Consider the following 22,102-nt stretch of genomic DNA (forward strand, 5'->3'; position numbering starts at 1 on the left):
CATCAGAAACAATGGTATATTGTTCAATGCCACAGACACTCATTCTAAGGGCTCATTTATGCTCAACGTTAAATACGGTTCTGGATACGGACGGAGCCTTCTGTCCGTGCTCCGCGTTCATTTCGTCCGTATTTCTGCACGTTTCCATAAAGCTTACGGATACAGGCCAAACGGAGCAGTACCATTGGGAACCGTGGGGGCAGTGTTGCTGACTCTACCGGATACGTAGCTCTAGTGAGACACGAAGAAGAAATAACAATTTAATTTCTCTCATCGGCAGTACTAGAGAAAAGAATTCTCTGTCCTCTAGTCGCGACGTATTTAACGGCCTCACCGACCACCGCCTCCTACAACGCTGCCTCTGTTTTTGTCTTTTATGCAAGAGGTACGTTTGTTGTTGTCATAAATTTTTGATGCTGGGCTGCCTCCTGGTGGATATATTGGTTGACATCCATGCCAACATAAAGGGCGCATGGAAGTATGTGGGCAGTGACGGTAACATCGTTTGAAACGGACGTATACATTTTTGTACGTAAAGGGAGCATAAATGAGCCCTTACAGTCCCTCTACAGTCTGAGCATGTTTCTCTGTTTCTCAATGCTCCATAGCTTTGTATGTTTAGTACATCTCAGTCACCTCTCTCAAAACTGCTTTTTTAATGTTTTCTTTTTTCATTTCAATTTACTTCAGCTTTTTAAATTAAATCTGCTTCTCATTATTCAGACAAAAGAAACTTTTTATGCTTTTACAACAGCACGCATTAAAACTGGAGACCAGAGGTATTTATGTGCTCCCAAGGTCCACTAAACAGATATTGTCTGAGCAATGTCATGGTGCCAGTGAGGGGAGAACAACACATGGAAGTGTTTTTGTTCCCATTTGAGAGGGCTTGATTTAAAGACAGTTGTTCATGCAGAAGCTGTGCTACATAGAGCTTTCACAGAACCACAATGCCCTTTTCTGTTGCCATGTCTCTTTTCAGAGACACAAACTAGTATGACAGCAAATTACCTAATTACCTCTCTGTTGTTCAGTATCTGCAGTGAGCAACCCAGAAATCTTATGCACTCAATGCACAAGCAAAAGCCAATCTCTTGACAAAGCAGCCAGCAAAAGAAATAACACAAATGATACAAGTGAGCCCACAGAGGCACACATTTAAGGGTTTGGATGTATATTTAAGAAAAAGGACAGCTGCCCAATGACCAGCTGGGACTGAGGAGACGAGCAATAGCCTTGATTGACTGAGATCACTGCTGTTGCAACAAACAGACAAAGCCTTGCTTTTTTAATATAGAATGTAGGGAATCTCAAAGCTGTGCTGTAAGACAGGCTAAAAGCAGCATTACAAAACTGTGTTCAACATGTTCATTATCTGGGATGTTTTCACAATGATGGAATACACCTCGTCAACTTCTCTTCAGCTTTTAAATGTATTCAGCCCCACATTCTCACACATCAGCGGCCTTCAGGTTTTAGCGTGGATTTTAATATTGTTTGTTGGTGAACTGATTTTTATCCATGCTAGCAGCATTGTTAGTGTGACAGCTGTTGGGTCCACCACTTTGGTTCAGACTGAAAGGTCTACTGGATGGATCGTCATGAAAGTTGGTTCCGACATTCATGTTCTCCTCAAGCTGGACTGTCAAGTCAAAATTTTATTCCCTCAATTTTGTGGTTTATCACCAAATACCTACAAAACTAAATATATTACCATCAGCCCCAGCTATACTTTGTGTTTAGTGCTGTTAGCAAATGTTAGCATGTTAACATACTAAGCTCAGATAGTAAACCAGTACCCCAATAAGTGCACTAGTCTTTGAAGACAATTTTTGCACTGGCCAAACAGTGTAATTACATTGTCACATTATGCCCTATGGCCCAAAAAGACAACTCTGTTGTTTCACTGTCTGGATTCAGTCTGATAATATTTGAAGAGCTGCACAACTGAACAATTCTATCCCCATTCAAGTAAACAAAGCGCTACAGTTCGCTCCTTGGTATAACTCTCAAACCCGTAAGTTAAAACAAATGTCGCGAAAATTTGAAAGGAATTGGCGATTGACCAAACTGGAAGAATCTCGTTTAATCTGGACAGACAGTCTCAAAACTTATAAGAGGGGCCTCCGCAATGCCAGAGCAAACTATTACTCAGCATTAATAGAAGAAAACAAGAACAACCCCAGGTTTCTTTTCAGCACTGTAGCCAGGCTGACTGAGAGTCAAAGCTCTATTGAGCCTTGTATTCCTTTAGCCCTTAGCAGTAATGATTTTATGAGCTTTTTTAATGACAAAATTCTAACTATTAGAGGCAAAATTCATGACCTCCTGTCCTCAGATAGTACCTATCTAACCTCAAACACAGCTGTAAGACCTAATATATATTTAGATTGCTTCTCCCCAATTTCTCTTCAAGAATTGACAGCAGTGATTTCTTCATCTAAATCATCAACGTGTCTCTTAGACCCCATCCCAACTAGGCTACTTAAGGAGGTCTTTCCTTTAGTTAACACTCATATATTAGATATGATCAATATATCCTTATTAACAGGCTATGTACCACAGTCTTTTAAGGTAGCTGTAATTAAACCTCTACTAAAAAAGCCCACCCTGGATCCAGAGGTGTTAGCCAACTATAGACCAATATCTAATCTTCCCTTTATGTCAAAGATCCTTGAGAAAGTAGTCGCAGACCAGCTGTGTGATTTTCTCCATGATAATAATTTATTTGAGGAATTTCAGTCAGGATTTAGAGTGCATCATAGCACTGAGACAGCACTAGTTAAAATTACAAATGACCTTCTGATTGCTTCAGACAAGGGACTTGTCTCTGTACTTGTTTTATTAGATCTTAGTGCGGCGTTTGACACAATTGACCATCAAATTCTACTGCAGAGACTGGATCACTTAATTGGCCTAAAAGGTTCTGCACTAAGCTGGTTTAAATCTTATTTATCTGATCGTTTTCAGTTTGTTGATGTTCATAATGAATCATCCTTACGTACCAAAGTTTGTTTTGGAGTTCCGCAAGGTTCTGTGCTCGGACCAATCCTATTTACTCTATATATGCTTCCTTTAGGTAACATCATTAGAAATCACTCTATAAATTTTCATTGTTATGCGGATGATACTCAGTTGTATTTATCGATGAAGCCAGAAGAAAGTAATCAATTAACTAAACTCCATAACTGCCTTAAAGACATAAAAACTTGGATGAGCACCAATTTCCTGATGTTAAATTCAGACAAAACTGAAGTTATTGTTCTTGGCCCCAAACAACTCAGAGACTCTTTATCTGATGACATAGTTTCTCTAGATGGCATTGCTCTGGCCTCTAGCACTACCGTAAGAAACCTCGGAGTAATATTTGATCAAGATTTGTCTTTTAATTCTCATTTAAAACAAACCTCACGGACTGCATTTTTTCATCTGCGTAATATTGCAAAAATTAGGCCTATCCTGACCCGAAAAGATGCAGAAAAATTGGTCCACGCTTTTGTTACCTCTAGGCTGGATTACTGTAACTCTCTATTATCAGGTAGCTCTAGTAAGTCCTTAAAAACTCTCCAGCTAATTCAGAATGCAGCAGCACGTGTACTAACAGGAACTAAGAAACGTGATCATATTTCTCCTGTTTTAGCTTCTCTGCACTGGCTCCCTGTAAAATCCAGAATTGAATTTAAAATCCTACTGTTAACTTATAAAGCTCTAAATGGTCAAGCTCCATCATATCTTAGTGAGCTCATAGTGCCATATTATCCCACCAGAACACTGCGCTCTGAGAACGCAGGGTTACTCGTGGTCCCTAAAGTCTCCAAAAGTAGATCAGGAGCTAGAGCCTTCAGCTATCAGGCTCCTCTCCTGTGGAATCATCTTCCTGTTACGGTCCGGGAGGCCGACACCGTCTCCACATTTAAGACTAGACTTAAGACTTTCCTCTTTGATAAAACTTATAGTTAGGGCTGGCTCAGGCTTGCCCTGTACCAGCCCCTAGTTAGGCTGACTTAGGCCTAGTCTGCTGGAGGACCCCCCCATAATACACCGGGCACCTTCTCTCCTTCTCTCTCTCTCTCTCGTATTCTATTACTGCATCTTGCTAACTCGGCCATTCTGGATGTCACTAACTCGGCTTCTTCTCCGGAGCCTTTGTGCTCCACTGTCTCTCAGATTAACTCATATCGCAGCGGTGCCTGTTCAGCGTGACGTGTGTGGTTGTGCTGCTGCCGTGGTCCTGCCAGATGCCTCCTGCTGCTGCTGCCATCATTAGTCATTAGTCATACTTCTACTGTTATTATACACATATGACTATTGTCACACATGTATACTGCCAGATATTAATACATACTTTCAACATATTGTACCACAGTAGCCAGAACTATAACTATAATATTATTACTTTCAATAATGTTGTTGTAAGCTACTGTTATTACCTGCATCTCTCTCTCTGTCTCTCTCTCTCTCTCTCTCTCTCTCTCTCTCTGTCTCATTGTGTCATGCGGATTACTGTTAATTTATTATGCTGATCTGTTCTGTACGACATCTATTGCACGTCTGTCCGTCCTGGAAGAGGGATCCCTCCTCAGTTGCTCTTCCTGAGGTTTCTACCGTTTTTTTTCCCCGTTAAAGGGGTTTTTTTGGGGAGTTTTTCCTTATCCGCTGCGAGGGTCATAAGGACAGAGGGATGTCGTATGCTGTAAAGCCCTGTGAGGCAAATTGTGATTTGTGATATTGGGCTTTATAAATAAAATTGATTGATTGATTGATGATTGATACATCGGAAGAAGCCAGCTCGGCTGGCAGAGGTTTCTAATGCGCCTGCTCTATGGGCCACACTGTGCAGGAGGAGTGCTGATCATCTGGGTAATTTTATACGTGGCAGTTGAACCATTTTGGCGTCATATGCCACAGAGCAACTTTCACAGGAATGACCTGGGCCCACCTCAATGCTGTATCCAGGTCTCTTTCTACATCTGCTGGGTAAACATGGTAACATTCTACCTGTTGAACATCTGGGTGTTAGAATATCTTTGTGAGCAGGTTAGCATGCCAGCATTATTATTTATGGCCGAAGAACAAAACCTCCGGTCAGAAAATGTACTTTTTTGAGAAAACTGAAAAAAACTTGTTGGTTTCTTGCAGAATGCTATTTGTTAAGGATAGCCAATACATAATACACTGTTTTTGGACTATATTATGTGTTAACAATACAGACGAGGTATTAGTGTCTTGCAAAATGCAGATAGGAAGTTTTCCCCCCACTTTTCCTGGATCATTCTGCAGATAGGAGGTTTTGCGTTTTGGCCATCACACTGTGCCTGAGTACAGTCTCACAGAACTACTAGCATGACTGTAGACTCTTAGCCTGGTCTCCTCACATCTGCGTCTATTTCCTGCTATTATTAGTTTTGTACATAATGGGCTGTCAGAGTAATCATAAAGATAGGTATAGCTAGGTTTCTACAAGTTTAGTAATTGTCAGTCTTTTGCTCGATGAGAAGGAAGAGGACTTAAGAGTCCGTACAGTTCACTGACTTTTCTCTTGTTTCCACCATCATTAAATGGGAGCCTGCAGACTGCAGCTCAGCAGTATAAGTATCTGGCAACACTCCTAGTTAGTTAGTGCCACAAACACCCGTCACCACCGTGCAGCGCCAGAGTGTAGTCACCAGGATGATAAGCTTCCCTTAAATGCCAATAGTAATGAAGCAATTATTTGTTTTCAATAGGGATTCACTATAATATTGGCATGCATGTCATCAGTATCGGCTGATATTGGCTTTAAAATCAGAATTGCCCAACATGCTTCTTCTTATTTTGCACAATGAATGAATATTACATACATTGAAAAGCATTGTATTTCATGTCTCCATCTGCTGGTGGGCCATCATGGTAAGAGTATGCATGCATAATATAAGGCCAAATAAGTTGTTATATATTGGCATATCGCAGGGCCGTGCCGCCCATAGGGCAGGTTAGGCAAAAGCTATAGACGCCAGCACGCCAGAGGGCGCCAGGGAGTGAGGTCTTTTTTTTTTTCCTTCCTCATTCTATTCGAAAAATTAGACAAGAATACACTACAAAACAACAACAATACATATAGCCATATGTCTTTAAATAATAATGAAATAATATTTCTAATTTAAATTTCTGCCTGCCTGGCATCCTTCTGCCTCTCTGGCAGGCAGCATCAATTTCGCCACGGTCCCTAACCGCGCCCCCCTCCCCCCCGCTACCTGCCATCTTCTGTAATGTGATGCTGCTGAGTGACAACAAAGATATACTCCCATTGTATGAAATGGTATACATTTCCGGTCTCCTAAGTAGGCGTTGTCCCCTGTACCCCAATCAAAGATGATGGAGAACTGCCAATCAAAGACGGGTATCCCCAACCTCGCTTCTGTCAACATGTGTATACCCTTACTGGCCGTAAGCTAAATAAATAAACGGTCCGTGAAAAAAATTTTTCCAGCGGATGTCTTAGTTACAACATGAGTGAGCTAACTGGAGTAGTTTCATGTCGTATCTGACAACAGGAGGCTTTTAACAGATGATGTCCTGATGTTAGCTGCTGCTGTTAGCTGTCCCTGTCAGCTGCAGCCACTGATGCTTTCTAGACATTGTGATTTCCCAAAACTGAATAAATACCACACATAGCAACACAAAACTGCTTTGCTAGCTCAATCATGTTGTAACTAAGATATCCGCTGGAAAAAATATTTTTTTAATCCAGTATCTTTGGTGAAAATGCACTGATTTCAGCACCAGAGAGGAGATATCTGTTGCCAGATCTCGCGAGAGTGTGTTGTTGAGACAGAGACAGGTCTTGAACAAAGTAAATTTTCTCCTGATTTGTCCGTCTGAAATTTGCCATTTTGGTGTCGGAATGTTCTGAAGATATGTGGCTTGTGATAAATGGGTCCAGTATTTGCTTCCGTGACTATGGGGTGAAAGAATCGGCCATAATCTGTAATCACGTTAATTTCTCCCACTGAAGTCAATGGACTCAGGACCTGCTGTTAGTCTCCTAAAGGGGCGTGGTGGTCACAAAACCCACGTGACACTGATACAGGAAACTGAATCGCAGTGGACCGTCTTGGTTTATCCTCCGTCTTTGGTGACAAATTGACAGTCGGTTGCCATCGTCATGAAGAGGCAAAAGCCCTCTGGGCCGCAGTACAAAAAAAACAAACAAAAAAGAAAAGAAGAGGAGGAGAAACGTGCACGAGACCGACGTTATGATGTGATGTGATGAAACACTTCATTTAAAATGGTAGAAACACAATGTAAGTTACAGTTACTTAAGCACAAGCTAACGTCAGCTCATTAGCCACTAATGATTAGCAGTTAGGCTACTACTACGTAATGTCAATGTTACTGCGACTTCATTAGCTACTTGTTTTAGGAATACTTTCAGTATTCAGCTAGAGTTAATGTCAGTTTTGAGGGAATGAATAAGCAACATAATTTTATATATTGGCCTATCTTTTCTTTTAATGTTTAGCGTGCTGCTGCACAAACCACTCACTGTTTACCAACCAGGCATATATTCATATACTGTATATTTATGTTTTCCAATTTTCAGATTTGTGCAATTTGTGATGTTACAGTTGCATTTTTTATATTTTGGCTGTTTGCTGTGTTTAAAATGTCATTAGATCAAGGAAGGCTGTAATGTTAGGTGCTATTATGATTATGCCATGATGGTTTCACAATCAACAGCTATTTGATTAATATAATGTAAAAGCCCAGTTTGTCAAATATTCGTATCTCTTGCCTAGGGTGCCAAATTGGTCAGGCACGGCCCTGGCACATTGGCAAAATATCCAATATCATGCATCCCTAGTTTTTATTATATGAAAGAGGCCAAAATGGTGGGAGAAAAATCTATACAGAATAGTAATATTTTGTGTGGCAATACTGTATCAATACATAGAAGTATTGATTTAAAAAAAAATATAAATTATCAATACTGCTTTTGGCAGCTTAATACAATAATCAAATCAACTGCTTTTTTAGTACACAAGATACGTGTTGCTGCAATATAAACATCTGGAGTGCGATAAACAGACTGAAAACTTCATCTTATTAGATAATACAGGTGTTGACAACGTTTAAAGTTTTAGTTCCTTTAATTTTACATATATATATCGTAATATATGTTATTGAAAATACCCAGCATGTCACAAAACCTTTAAAATCTCAATAACACTTGTAGCTACAGTATAGTCAGTTCCACATACAGGACTCCACAATAATCCTTTAACACAACCACCAGAGGGTGACATGACATTACTGTTTTACCTTTTTTTAATAGTTGTTTTACCTCTGTCGTCTCACCTCACAAAAGTCACATGGTACATGTATGAGTACAAACATGTGCAGCTCCACCTTTTTGTCAGAGATTTTGGAGGAAGACATGTCATATTGTGAGAGTAAAATGTTGAGACACATTTCCAGTCCTTAACTGTCTACTATACATCTGCTGTCAGAGCCTTTAGAAATGAAACTCAACAATGAGCAAGCTTGTGAGGAAGCATACTGTGATTGGTTCCCAGCTGCATTTTTAGAACTATTCTACAGTTGCAGAAATATTATTTCAAGTGGAGTTGAAGACACTAGATACAAAGACTGTTCTACATGACAGTTTCACCATTTCAGCAAATGCCTCTGCTTCTGGCCAGCAGTTTGCCAAATTATAACTTATGATGAGATCCACTGCCAGATCCAGTGCACTCAAAATGAGCGGCCTGCTGGACAGGTTGTCTACTATTCAAGGCCTGTTTTCTGCACTGCATGCAACTCACCACATTATAATTTGATTTCAATCCAACCTGCACTGCACTAGCACACATTGTCCCCATGGCTCCGGCAAAGCTTAACAGCAAAAGCAGCCGCAATCTTGCCAGTCCTGGGCAAACTGGATTTTCATAACTATACACACCAGAATATTAAAGGGAGAACAGGTTTTCTTTTACAAAATATATGAAAGAAGAAGCTGTTCTGGGTGTGCTAGATTGAAACTCTACATTATGCGGACAGTAAAAAGGCAATATAACCCCAAAAGGATCACTGTGAAAACTAGAAAAATTACTGGGATTTGAAAATTATAACGTTCGCCCAGTCCTTAAGCTGTATATGGTCATATTGGAAAACACACATCAATGAGTGGTCTGTGCTTTCTTGTTTACATCCTAAGAAAAGGCTCATTACATTCCCAAAAGCAAGAGAAATCGCATACATGGTGGTAATTTTCCAAAGAGAGGGGAGAAGTTGCACTGTCCCTCAAACAAAGGTTTCTGCAGAGGAAAAACAGCTAAATCCAACAGCCATATATTGGACACAAGCAATTTTGATGAGTCCTGCAGGCACACAAGGACAGGGGGGAAGCACTGCTCCGATAACTGCAGAGCAGCAGCAGAGAAATGAAAGGAAAGAGCTAAATGGCACAGTCAAAAAGACAGAAAGGAACATTGTACTCACTTTAAATTTGGTTTCCACTCCTAATGTTAGTTCTTACACTTTGCTTCTTTTCATGCCGTACAGCTCCATGCTCAGAGTTTGCCCCTCCTTAACAATCCAACACCTGTCCCAGTCTCTATTTCTCTTTGCAAGTGTGTGTGTGTGAATGTACATCCCCTCTTGCAGAGTCCTGTTTTGTAGGTCCAGAACAAAGTTCCCCTCAGCAGGAAGTAAATGTCAGCTCTCCACTTACTTTCATATACAGTGTCAGCTCTCCCAGGGTGGGATTCAGAGACAGAGGGCGGGAGGCAACAATATTAGCAGAGGCAGCAGCAGCGGTGAAGGTGGTGGTGGATGAAGGGAGGTTGTTATTTGGTGGATTCCTCAACGGGACTGTTTTCATCTCCTCCATTTTGCCTTCTCTCCCACCCTACCATTGTTATGCCCTTTACTGATTTCCTGATCTTCTTTCTCTAGATGGTTTCCTCTCCCTGATGGTTGGCACCCAGCAGAACTTTACCACCCAATTTCATTAGCAGCAGGATATAATGGGAGGCAACGACCAGATGCAAAAAAATAAATAAATAAATTAAAAAAAAAAAATAGACAAAAAGCAATTTTCTTTCAGTCTTGTTCTTCTGCTGGCCTCAAGGTCTGCTCTCTCAGTCTGTCCGCCACATGCTATTCTCTCCCTTTTCCCTCCTCTCCCCTGTCTGACATGCTGGCTCACCCCTCCCCCTTCTCTCCTCCTCTTCCCCCTCTCTGGTTGGTACGCTCCCAGGACAAAGAGCAGGGATGGAGGGATAGAGGGAGCAAAAAGAAGCAGAGCAGAGGAAGAGGGCAGGAGGTAACAGAAAAAAGGGAATGGTTGCACTTGTGGGCGAGCATATTTTTTTTGTCCTTCCACATGTGAAGTCCTCTCTCTCTTGTGCACAGTGGCATTTTATCTAAAGTGCTCAGCTGCAGAAATCTGCAGTTCTTGCAAGCAGACAATTAATAGAGAGTCAAAGGACATCAAGGCATTACACCTCAAAGCACATTCAATTAAGTGCGTCAATAACTGGTGCTTTGCAAGCGCAGCAAATAAGTGGGAAGCGACTTCAAATCTAGGCTACCAAACCGCATTTAAAAATTCACCCAACAATAAATAACCACAGAGTGTGCTCGCTCGCAGTCCACCACACTTGCAAAGTAGAAATAGAGTACCAAAAATAAAACTTTAACCTCCACTCTGCTAAATGACCTGCTCTCAGGTTGCAGCCAAATACCTCAAACAAACAAAAAAGGAAAGAAAAGTGTAGGCTGCATCAGCTGTGATGACTTCACATGTACCATCCACACATGAGATGGATTAAAAAGGCCAATTGCTGGAGAGTAGAATGGAAATCCAAGCAAATAGCCAGCCTTACTGAGGAGGACATGTGGGAGCCAAGAGAGGCCACAAGGACACAGAGCTGCATGGGACCTGCGGCGCTCACTAAATCCCTCCCTGTACTGCTTCAAAAAAAAAAAAAGACGCAAAGTGTGTCTTTGTGTGTATGATTTTCTGTGCAAGAAAAGGAGATCTAACATCAGAGGAAGAAAAACAAACATCAAGTTTAAACACTGGAAACTCATTTACTTACTTTCATTGCTGCAACCCTTAGTCCTGAAATGACTCTGATCAAAACTTCAGAAATGTTCCACTAATTACACCTGCTACCAAACATTTACAGCCCCAATGTGGCGATGTGTGAATTTGCAAACAGTCACCACTGAGCCAAAACAGTCCAAGCGTTCCTGAAAAAAGTATTGTTAGAGATGAGCAGTTAGCCGTTCCTCTGTTAGCTGGGATGTCTGGCTGCCGAAGCAGAGCATCAAATCATTCTCTACAACTCTGCTTGATGAATATCAAATGATAATCCAATGATGACCCAGTTCATCCAGCTTCTGCCCTGCTATGCCAGTGGCAGCTTGGACTGATGTATCATAAATAGCATGTGTGGAGGTCACATGTTTTCCAGGAAATGTAACCACGGCTGAAGTTTCAGCCTTGAATGCAAAAGCCCTCATCAAATTATATTGATATTTAATAAAAAAATGAAAATGCGCCGGGAAAGATGAATGACCATGAATTACTTTTACTACACTTAATACTCCAATTTTCTCAGAAATTATTGTATTAGGCAGCTACTAGCAACCCCCATGAGTGGGTTGCTTGACATGCAGAAAGCCTAAAAGTCATATAAAAAAAGAATCAGAATCACCGCCTCACTGCTGTATGCCTCTGCAACCCAGTCAAGTTGTAGATACAGTTTACATCCAGTGAAAACATGGATGCTTCACACACATCTTCCCCCAGCAGCACAGGAGATCTATACAAACAGCACAATTTCAAGGTGGACAACCAAGATTAGTGTCACCATTTCAGCATCTGACCAAATGACAAAAGTTGTGAAATTGAATAATGGCCAGAAAATGACATTTTGATGTCACACTTAAGTTGAGCTTAGACCTTTTGAACATAAAATTTCATCACTTCATCATCTTATCCTATTAGACATTTGTGGGGTTTTTTCATAATTAGTGTAGTAATTCTTAAGTTATGGCCAAAAACATGTTTTGTGAGGTCAAAGTGACCTTGACCTTTGATCTTCTGCAAAAAAAAGCAGCTGTCTTAAGGCCTTTACATAGGCTACTCCACAAGAACAGAGAAATTTGCTCTCTCTCGCAAGCCTGCAAGAAAAGAATGACGTCATTCATTCAAAATTATTCAAACGAATTACGGGTCATTTTAAATTTGTTCGACCTTGATTTTTTAAAAAAATGACAGACATCAGTCTATGGGTTAATTTTGCCACTCCTCAGTTTATTGCACTGCACGCCACATGGGCCTGATAGGACCAAGCTAGCATTAGCAGTGCTGCTCACTGGGCCATTACTGCTACCGTCCCGACCCTACAGCGTTGCTGTGGAAACATTGCACCCACCCTCCTTTCTCCCCCAAGCTTGCCTGGTGAGTAAGCTGCTCCGTTTTGAGCAGTAAAACTCTATTTAGCATTGATCACTATGTTACTGATGTTAGCAGTTTTAGCATGGCTAGTTTTGCAAACATTGTGATCAGATTGGGGTTAACAGCGGTAATCGCAGAATGAGCAGTGCAGCTAGCTAGCTAAAGTTAGCTCCCACCCCTACTTGGTGGTGCACAGTGCAGAGCAGCCAATACAATGTTTCTACCAAAATTAGCATGTGTACATGGGTTTTTAAGACATGGGTAACCCCAATAAAAGTAGGCTATAAACTACTTTCCCATTGCCTGTAGTGCAGTGCTGTGTGCATGGCTCTGCAGCAGCAGTATGCCAATCTTTGTGTAGGGTTTTTTCATTTGTGTGGGTGTGTCACGTTAGCGTCATGGACAGGCCGGAGAACAGGTAAACAGTAGACAACGCTATGAGACAGCAGCACAGAGGAAAGACAACTTTACGTGGTTACTTCTTTTTTTCTCTTACTTACTCTGTCTCTCCTTTAACTCGGTGCAGACTAATTTGGAACGATGTCTGAGCGCTGCTTAGATGAAGACAGACGGTGTTTTGTGGCAGCGCGTCATTGCATCTCGCCAGTTAAGGGGCTAAAATTAGCGTGTTCACCGGGTGTTGTTTTCCCATCAATGCTGATAGGAACCAGAGGTGATAAATACCTGTGACTACTGGAGAGTCATTTAACCCAGGTGTGAATGCTGATTAAAACATTTCCCATTGCATTAAAAAGCCAGATGTTAGCAGATGTTAGTGGGGTTTTTGTGCAGTGGGAAAGGGGGTCAAGAAACCAGTGGAGACAGAGCTTAGGCAGTGTTTTGACATGTTAACATGGCTAGCCAGCTGTCTGTCAGCAAAACCAACAGAAAATAAAATTAAAGACATTTACATCACAAAACATTAACTTTTTCCCACCTCTAAATGAATAGTTTTGAAATGCAGCCTTAAAGCTCACTAAGTCAAAGGAGCACCAAAAGGAGAGGGCTCTTGTGCTTCACTCAGTTTTTTGTTTCTTGAAAATTAAACTAATTAGTTACTAGTTAATGGGTGTTGGCCATTTGAAATTAAAATGAACCAAGTCAAGACATCCCTAGTTCAAACATAGGGACGGAGGGACAACCTGAAAACAATGCCTCCAGCCAAAGGAAAAAAAAAATCACCGCCTTGTGGGTGATTATATGCGTCCACCAACCAGTCAAGCTGAAGTTTACATGCATGACTTTCCAGTCTCATATAGTATGTGTAGTAAGGACTTTGAAGAAACTAAATAAAAATGTATTACGTGTATTTCTTGGCAAATGGAAATTATCACCATATTGACACATATGATGCTGACTACAGTATTTCTACAGAGGAGTACAGAGGATTGATGGAGAGCTTTTTCCACATGGTGCAACACCATCACCTGGAGCTCAGTATCAACAAAACCAGTGAGCAGGTGGTGGACTGCCTGCGGAACACAACACAAAGTTATAGCCATGACAGACAAAGCTTCAAATGTGGATGTTGCTGCCAAGAAGCTACAAATTCTAAAACATGGATGCTTTACACACATCTACATCCCGACAGCACAGATCTTTACAATCAGCACAGTTTCAAGGTGGACACAGTCAGAAGAAAAAACACGAGGACTTTGTCTCAACAACATCATCCTTGGTGAAGAATTATAAAGATGCACTACACAGGTTTAAATGTTTTATTTTCCAAGATGAAATTTCACAGGACAATGGGAGAGTAATGCTTTGAAAATAATGTCTGGTCTGCCTTGACACTATTTTCACGTTGTGGTATTTCTGTCAGACTGCAGAACTAGAGGGGTTTGGAGTGGCTGTGGGGCTTTGCTGCAGTACTTCAGAGCTAAAGGCAGATGTGTGAAGGAGCTACATCTAAAATCATTACTAAACCTATAAGAATGAATCCAGTAAGAGAGTGAGGAGCCAATGGGATTTAAACAGAGAGAGAGAGAGATTGCCATAAGGAGGTGAGATCATGACTTGGAGCAGGTTCACAAAACAAATCCCATTATGAGGAAGATTTGTTTACTGTAATGTACATGCATTCATACACACAGAGGCACAAGTCCAAGGGCAGTGACCGAACAAAGAATAAACCTCAGGTGACGGAGCACTGAGTGGAGTTAAAAATGGATTTCTACCTTAGTGTGGAGAGTTTATTGTCAATATGTGCATCCTACTAATTGAGGACACTCTGCACACTGCTGTTATCTCACTGCTCTGTTAGCCCATTCCAATCAGACACCAATGTGTTTGATAATGTGGAGAAAGGGTTCTGTTCACACACACAGGTCATGATGTATGAAGCTAAATGGATTCTGTTCAAGGTACCTCAGCATTCCAGTTGTACAGAATGACTGGAATGCATAAAACACCAAAAACATCTCAATGTCAAGGGGATATTGCACTTTTGTCTTTTCCACCCTGACTTCATTTTCAGGAGGCCAGATAGGGGTAATGCGTTCCAAACATGCTTTCAGCGCTCCTGGAGTGAAGCAGTTACTCCAGCAGCTAAATCAGCAGTTACAATGTTCCCACGTACCGAGCATACCCCTGCTGGAGGCCCACCAAGTCAGGTAGGAGAGGAGGGAACCGTTTGTAAAGTGTGAAGGTAGAAAGGGAATTAAATCAGTCTAGTTGAGTTGCAAATGGAATAACAAGAGAGAGTATAAGGGACAGAGTTTGGGCCAGCAGTGTTTCTTGCTGACTGGCTGAATGTCAGTTAAGCTAAGGAGAACATGAATATCACTCTGGGACCAGGAATGTACATCTGTTTATAGCCCTGATGCATCTAACATATTTGGTACATGAATGCATACACAGGCAGTTTTTATATTTGATGATCTCAACAGTTGGTGCCACATTGGGCTTTCCCTAGAAAATCCTCTGGTGCAGGAAGTGCTTTATATTAGCCACAAATAATGACAGAGCCTCACCAGCTGCTCTTAAGGAGAAATTTCTTCTTCAACCCACTTATGCAGTTTTCACAAAGATTCTGATGTTCACCAATATTTTCTTATTCAGGTTTTATTCTTTGGTAAGAACATTCTAATGCAAAATATTTGCTGACATGTAGGGATGGGTCTCATTAAAATGTTACCGATACTACTACTCTTATTGATACCCCTTATTGGTTTGGTACTTTATCAGTACTCTTATCGGTTCCTTTTCATTTCTAAATAATTGCTTTTTAGGAATTTTATTAATTCAAAAAGAAAAAATTCAGAACATGATTATTGAATATTTTATAATGCATCTGAATGTTGTTTCTAGAGGAGCAACAGTAACTTTTACAACAGCAAACTCACTATATAAATAATATTCCTAACTCTAACGTACTGAGTGAAGTTTGTATTAATCAGTCAGTATAAGTCATTCCTTCTGTCCTCTGTCCTGCTCCCTTTCTGCTGATTCACTGCATGCAGGTAACATTAGCGCTGATTGAGCGAGGAGGGGATGTTTGTCTTAGCCAGCAGCTAAGTTTAAAAGTATTTGCCCAATTTTGACATGCAGCAAGGGGATGTGGGTTGGAATCAAACCTGCTGCCGCTGCAGGGAGGACACAGCCTTTGTACATGGGGCACCTGCTCTACCTGGTGAGCTTTCACTTTCTGCAGAAGTAGGCTACCTCCACTTCAGAGCTATGTAAAAATGTAAGAAAAAACTTCAGAAGATATTGGTGAATCAGGCCCAATGTTCCAATCAGCTAATTTTGCAACTGCTACACTCTAAAATAAATATTTTTTGCCTGTACTCTGATTGTTTTTTGGAGCTTTTATCTTTGCTTTTTTGGTGAAATTCTGGAGATTTCTTTTTACCACCACAAGCCTAAAAATGATTCAAATGAAACAATTTTGAAAGGGAACATCACTTTTTAATTTTTAATTAAAAATGTTATCAAAAGATGCATGTTGCATAAAGATGCAAACATACACTCATAAACTGTAACAGTAAATTTATTGATACAGTAGATGTTACTTTTTCTTAATGATTGTATCTAATTTGAGATTGAAAGTCACACAACCAAATGCTAGGTTAATCTCACAGTCCTGTTCATTTCTCCATAATCCGCTGGATATAATTCATCAATCTTTGTATCAACCTCTAGCAGCATAATCTTGAACTAGTAATGCGAGACAATTAAAATATCTTCAAAATAAGTATCTTTAATTAAAGTATTCATAAAATATGCTAACAGGGTCATGACTAATTGAGCTGATTTTCTATTCAGAATCACATCTTATTGTCAACTAAGTGGATTTTGTACCACTTGATAATGTGCATTCTGGATTTAAGGACAATCACATTTTCAAGCCTTCTTGTTGTCCTCCAATAACGACCATGAGAGACAAAGAGAAATCGAGAGAGGTTATGTGTGTGTGTCTTTGTGTGTGTATGTGCGCTCTGGCTGGTCTTTTGTTTCCTCTAACAAGGGCAGAATGAGTCCAACCGTTACATCATCCTCTGCTCACAAGGAGTGGAAAGAGGTCCTCTGAATGAACACGTGACAGAGGGGGTTCACATCATAACTTCGCAGGCCATGGCTCTGGGTTTGCTTTGTCCAGACTAACATAGGTGCCTGAACAATTCTATAGTTAAAACTCATCCAGTGCTGATCTTGCCATGAATCTGGATCCTGCTGTTAGTCAACCCTGTGCCTTTAAAGGGCAGCCTGCCTGTGTGTGTGCTGCCCGGTGCTGTCTTCAGTGTAGTGCTGCAGTTGATGGATTGGGTCCCACTGGGGGAGGGAATTCATCTCTATGCATCTCTCTTGGTCCTTTGTGAGTGAAGGGGGTGAGTGGGCAGTGGGAGCATATCGTGTCACGATGCTCAGCTACCAGGGCGGATGCAGGCAGGCAAGCGATGGAGGGACAGACAGATAGAGGGGTGGACGGGTAAGAGTGCAGACAAAACGACGTCCCCTCCCCCTCCACACACTTTTTCTGTCACGTCAGAGTGTGAAGGTAGAAGCAACTGAGACACATCGGGCGTACAGCGACACACAGTGAGCTCGCCTAAAGAATGGCTGAGAGGGACGTCAATCTTTATCACACGCATGACCGCTTACATACAGCTTACTGATCTCATTCTCCCGCACACTGAAGTCACAGCCTTTGTAAGTGTGTGCACTGTTGTCGAGATGAGAGAGGGGGCACTCCTTCACAGCTGTTAAACTTGATTGCAGTGATTATTGTCGGAGGCTGGATAAACTACCCTTCTCTGTCTTAGGAGAAATGTCTCAGACCGCTGATCACACTGCATGTTTATCATTGCTCTATATCTTAGAACACCTAGATCTGCTAAATTTGCATAATGCAGTTTGTGTGGTGACAAACACCTTGTCTCAAAATGATTACTTTCTTTGGTGCATAATGTTTCTCCTACAAACAGCCATTAAATGTCTGGCTTCTGGCTGTGTGTGAGCAGAGACAGCTTTTGTGTTAAAGGGCTGGCTGACTGGCTGTGCCTGAGTACTACAGTAGAGGCCCTGAAAACAAAGGCAGGAGAATGAAAGTAGCCATCAGGCTGATGATGCCCTAGGAATGAGTCTGAAACCTCTCATTAACTCAAATATACTGTAAAAAAGTAGGTCTGCAATTAACAATCTGCCAAATACATTCTCCGCTAATCCTATATAAAATGTCAAATATTGGGAACCAGTCACTATTAAAGTCCAAGTTGATGTTTATAAGATGCTAGTTTTGTCCAACCAGTGGTTGCAAAACCAAAGAAATTGACTTTACAACAAGCGGCAACCTCCGGAGCTGAATCTAGCCGCCGCTGATGTGGAGTTGTAAATTGAAAATAATTGAAGTTACAATGTGTAATTTACATGGTTGTTTATTAGCAAATATCAACTATTGCTTTCATAAATATATATTTACTCAAGTGTAATGCAATTCACATACAAATGGAAGCTTTCTCATAGGCTTAGAATGATTTCTCTATATATATATTCACAGGGAGGGCACGGTATGCTGGAGGCTGCCTTCTTGTGTCGCCATATTTGAATACAGTGCCCGAAAGGGATATACGCGCTTCTCCTTTCGCGTTTACCTAGAACTTGCCGTCACTGGAGACAGAGAAGGTGAAGCTCAATCCGGGGCGCTTCTACGTGAACCTGCTTTGTACTTTTATGACTCTGTCACACTTTAAATGGAGGAGCACATATATGTTTTGTCCCGTAAGAGGGAAACCACGCCACCAAATAAAAGAAAAAGATCAGATAAGCGAGGACGGGACAAAAGGCGAGTGAATATTGGTTATTCCAGGTGGAAAGAACTCCTGTGGAAGAACACTCTGGAGACGCATATATTATAATCATACCAACCTATATTTGCCACACTGTGCCATGACTATCACATAAACGTGTTATTTTAGCATTACTGTGCTAATGTTTGCTCATGTTACCAAAACAATTAGAGATAAAACACTCCTAACATAACGTTATATCTCACAGATAACCTATATGTCACTGGTAAGCTATAACATATTGTAGCGCCCACCAGGACGTGTGGAAAGGATGATGCAGTTATTCGGCAAACCACCGTTTATTACTGAACAGTACAGGTTACTGTTGGACGTAACCACGCCAAAACAACCAACAAACAAGAACTTAGCTGTAACTCCAACTGTGCACTCCTGCTCTCTCCTCCAGCTCGCTCATACACACACCAGCACGCGCACTCACACAGCCCTCATCCCCGTCACACTCGCACCCTGCCCCCCTACCTATACTCATTCAATCCCAAACATACCATTAACTCACAGAACATTGACATTATAACAGAACATTTACTGCAGGGTCGCTACAACATCATAACATGGTTTAGATTCCTAAATAAATATTCACCTCGTTGCTAGATAGGCCTACTCCTGGAAAACTCGAAAACTCGTGGATGGATCTCTGCTGTCTGCGCAAGACTTTCTGTCCTACGAGGCCACCGTCACTTACCCGACGGGAGGGGTGAGCGAGTGAGCACAAGTGAGCCCTGCAATCTAGAATCTGACCGCTGATGTCACTGTTACCCACCATGTTTACACACTGAGGGTTTAAAGTGTATTATTTTTACGCTGTTTGATCCACTTCAATCTGGCTTCCGCTCACAACACAGCACAGCACAGCAACCGCCCTCCTCAAAGTGATCTCCTCCTCTCCTCAGACTCTGGTCACCTCTCAATTCTCATCCTTCTTGACCTCACAGCAGCCTTTGACACAATCAACCACCCAATATTCATTTTCTTTCTCAGATCTTTCCTCAGCATCACCAGTACTGCCCTCTCCTGGCTAAGGTCATACCTCACAAACGGACATCTGTTTATCAATATTAACAACTGCACTCCCTCCCTTGCTCCACTGTCCCAAGGTGTCCCCCAGGGTTTGGTGCTTGGTCCTCTCCTATTCATCCTTTACATGCTTCCCCTTGGCAAAATCATTCGCAGCCACGGTTGCAACTTCCACTGCTATGCTGATGACATCCAGCTCTACATCTCCACTACATCCATCACCACTGAAACTCAGTCTACTCTGAACACCTGCCTCAATGACATCAAGTCCTGGATGCAAGCAAACTTCCTCAAACTGAACTGTGAAAACTCAGACACGATCATCATCGGTCCCAAATCCCTCACCAAGACCTCTCACAACTTCTGCCTCACAACTGACAATTCCACTCTGCATTCCTCTCCCATCAATCACATCACCAGTACTGCCTTCTGCCACCTAAAAAACATAGCTTGTCTCTGCCTATCACTCTCCCCCTCTGCTGCTGGAACTCTCATCCATGCCTTCATCACATCCAGAATTGACTACTGTAACAGCATTCTTTATGGAATACCAGCCAAAACCTAAATAAACTAGCCTCAGTGTAGCCTGTAGCTCTGACTGCTTCTCTGTGCTCTGCGCTCACGTGTGTGCACTTGCGCGAAACCAGCGAAAGCATGAGCTTTGCTTACCCGTGTTTACATCAAGTGACATGTGCACCGCAGGGGGAGACAATGGTAACCACAGTAGCTAAAAGATAATTTGCACTACGGTCTTTTAGCAAAGGACAGCCCAACATGTCTGAAGACTTTGAAATTGAGGAGGAACAGCATTTCTTTGTTGAGCCGTATTTGTTTGAGCCAAAGTATACGGACGGAACTCAGGCTACTGGACGAAGCAGCCGCCGCAGCTCATGAGCCTAACCCTCAGCCAGCCGCAGAATACCGGAGTCGAGCACTGGAAACCTGGTGGTGTAGTTGTTTCAAATGCAAAGCAATGCCAACGGATGAGGAAAGTCTTTGCTGCTCAGACTGGGAATTGGCGATGCCTGCACTTGAGAATCTGGACATCAGTACTGACGAGACTGCTGCTCTTAAGAGATCACCGATCACCCTGAGCAGGCACACGTGAGCACGGAGCACAGAGAAGCAGTCAGAGCCACAGGCTACAGTGAGGCTAAAAACAGAGCTCAAATGACGTTTTTCGAAACAACATTTTATGTCGGAGCTTCAAGACACTTGGATCACTACGGATGAGCATGTTGGAGATATTTTGTAGTTTCAATTTTGTGTTCTTGGACATTAGTCTGGGGCGCCGTCAGCCATTAGGTGTGCTAGCCGCTCCCCCCGCCGATCTCCGCAAGGGATGTGAGGACTCTAAAACTTCACCAGAGCCTTCCTCAACATGAGGGTGAGTAGATAATGGCTGAATTTTCATGTTTGGGTGCACTATCCCTTTAAGACATAAAAATACTCTAATAATTTGTGCCTTGTATTTTTTCGGACAAGAGAGATCAAATACCTTTTACAATTGTAAATCTAGCTCTCCATCGCTGAGAAAATTACACACACAAAAAAAACATTTTCACAAACAAAATGGTCTCCTACTTTACTGTAAATTCCATTCTTAATGCATGTGCAATGAGGACTTTAAGGTTCCACATCATAATTACATTTCATACTAAATCACAGTTGGCTCCAAACTAGTTGTGATGTCATAAATCCTGCTGGTTCATCTCGGTCTTACGCTGAGATCTAAGGTGAGCTCAGTGAAACGCTCCTTTTGTCATTGTGCACAGTGAAGCTCAAACACCACAGTGAAGGAAGAATAAGCAAGCACATTTTCTGAGTGGAGTTCCCTTGTAACAATCTCTAACAGCATTTCAAGTTGTTCAATCATTGTACGTAGTTGGAAACACTGCCATGGTTTTTGGACAGCACCAGCCTGTGTGGTTTTAAACTCTCCATTAATAGTAAAATGTGTAAGAGGTCGAACGTCTTGGCTGGACTAAATGCTAGGTTGTAGATAAACCATATGGAAGAGCAGGGCAGACTGGCAAAGTGGGATCATAGTGTTGAAGTCAATAAAGTTGTTTTCCTGGTGTCTGGCAGCAGACTGGATCATGTAGTGAGTAGCCTGCAGGGCTGGGAAAGGGCTGAGGGGAGGAGGGTGGAAAGGAGGGGAGCTGGAGGCCATTCAATAGAGACATCAAGTGGAACAGAGGCCATGGTCGGTGAAATATCAGATTGTCTGGAGGATAACAGCAGATACAGTATTTAAGTACAAAAGGGGTAAGATGGGGGAAGATGTCCCCGTCCCCTTGATTCCTCTCCTTACCAATATATGGCACTA

At 41.8% G+C, this 22,102-nt stretch overlaps 1 protein-coding gene across 5 annotated transcripts in view; it reads right to left on the minus strand.

Annotated features, from left to right (window-relative positions):
* arhgap32b (Rho GTPase activating protein 32b) overlaps positions 1-22,102 on the minus strand; it is a 221,406-nt gene that overhangs the window by 75,851 nt on the left and 123,453 nt on the right. The window contains exon 1 of one of the 5 annotated variants that reach the window (XM_078172164.1): positions 9,481-10,065. The exons of the other annotated variants lie outside the window; for them this stretch is intronic. The gene's annotated coding sequence lies outside the window, so the exon portion shown is untranslated. Of the gene's footprint in view, positions 1-9,480; positions 10,066-22,102 lie in introns of those variants that run through there. 5 annotated transcript variants of the gene reach the window in all.

The sequence above is a fragment of the Epinephelus lanceolatus genome, chromosome 11, assembly GCF_041903045.1.
Source record: "Epinephelus lanceolatus isolate andai-2023 chromosome 11, ASM4190304v1, whole genome shotgun sequence".
In the NCBI taxonomy this organism is placed as follows: Eukaryota; Metazoa; Chordata; class Actinopteri; order Perciformes; family Serranidae; genus Epinephelus; species Epinephelus lanceolatus.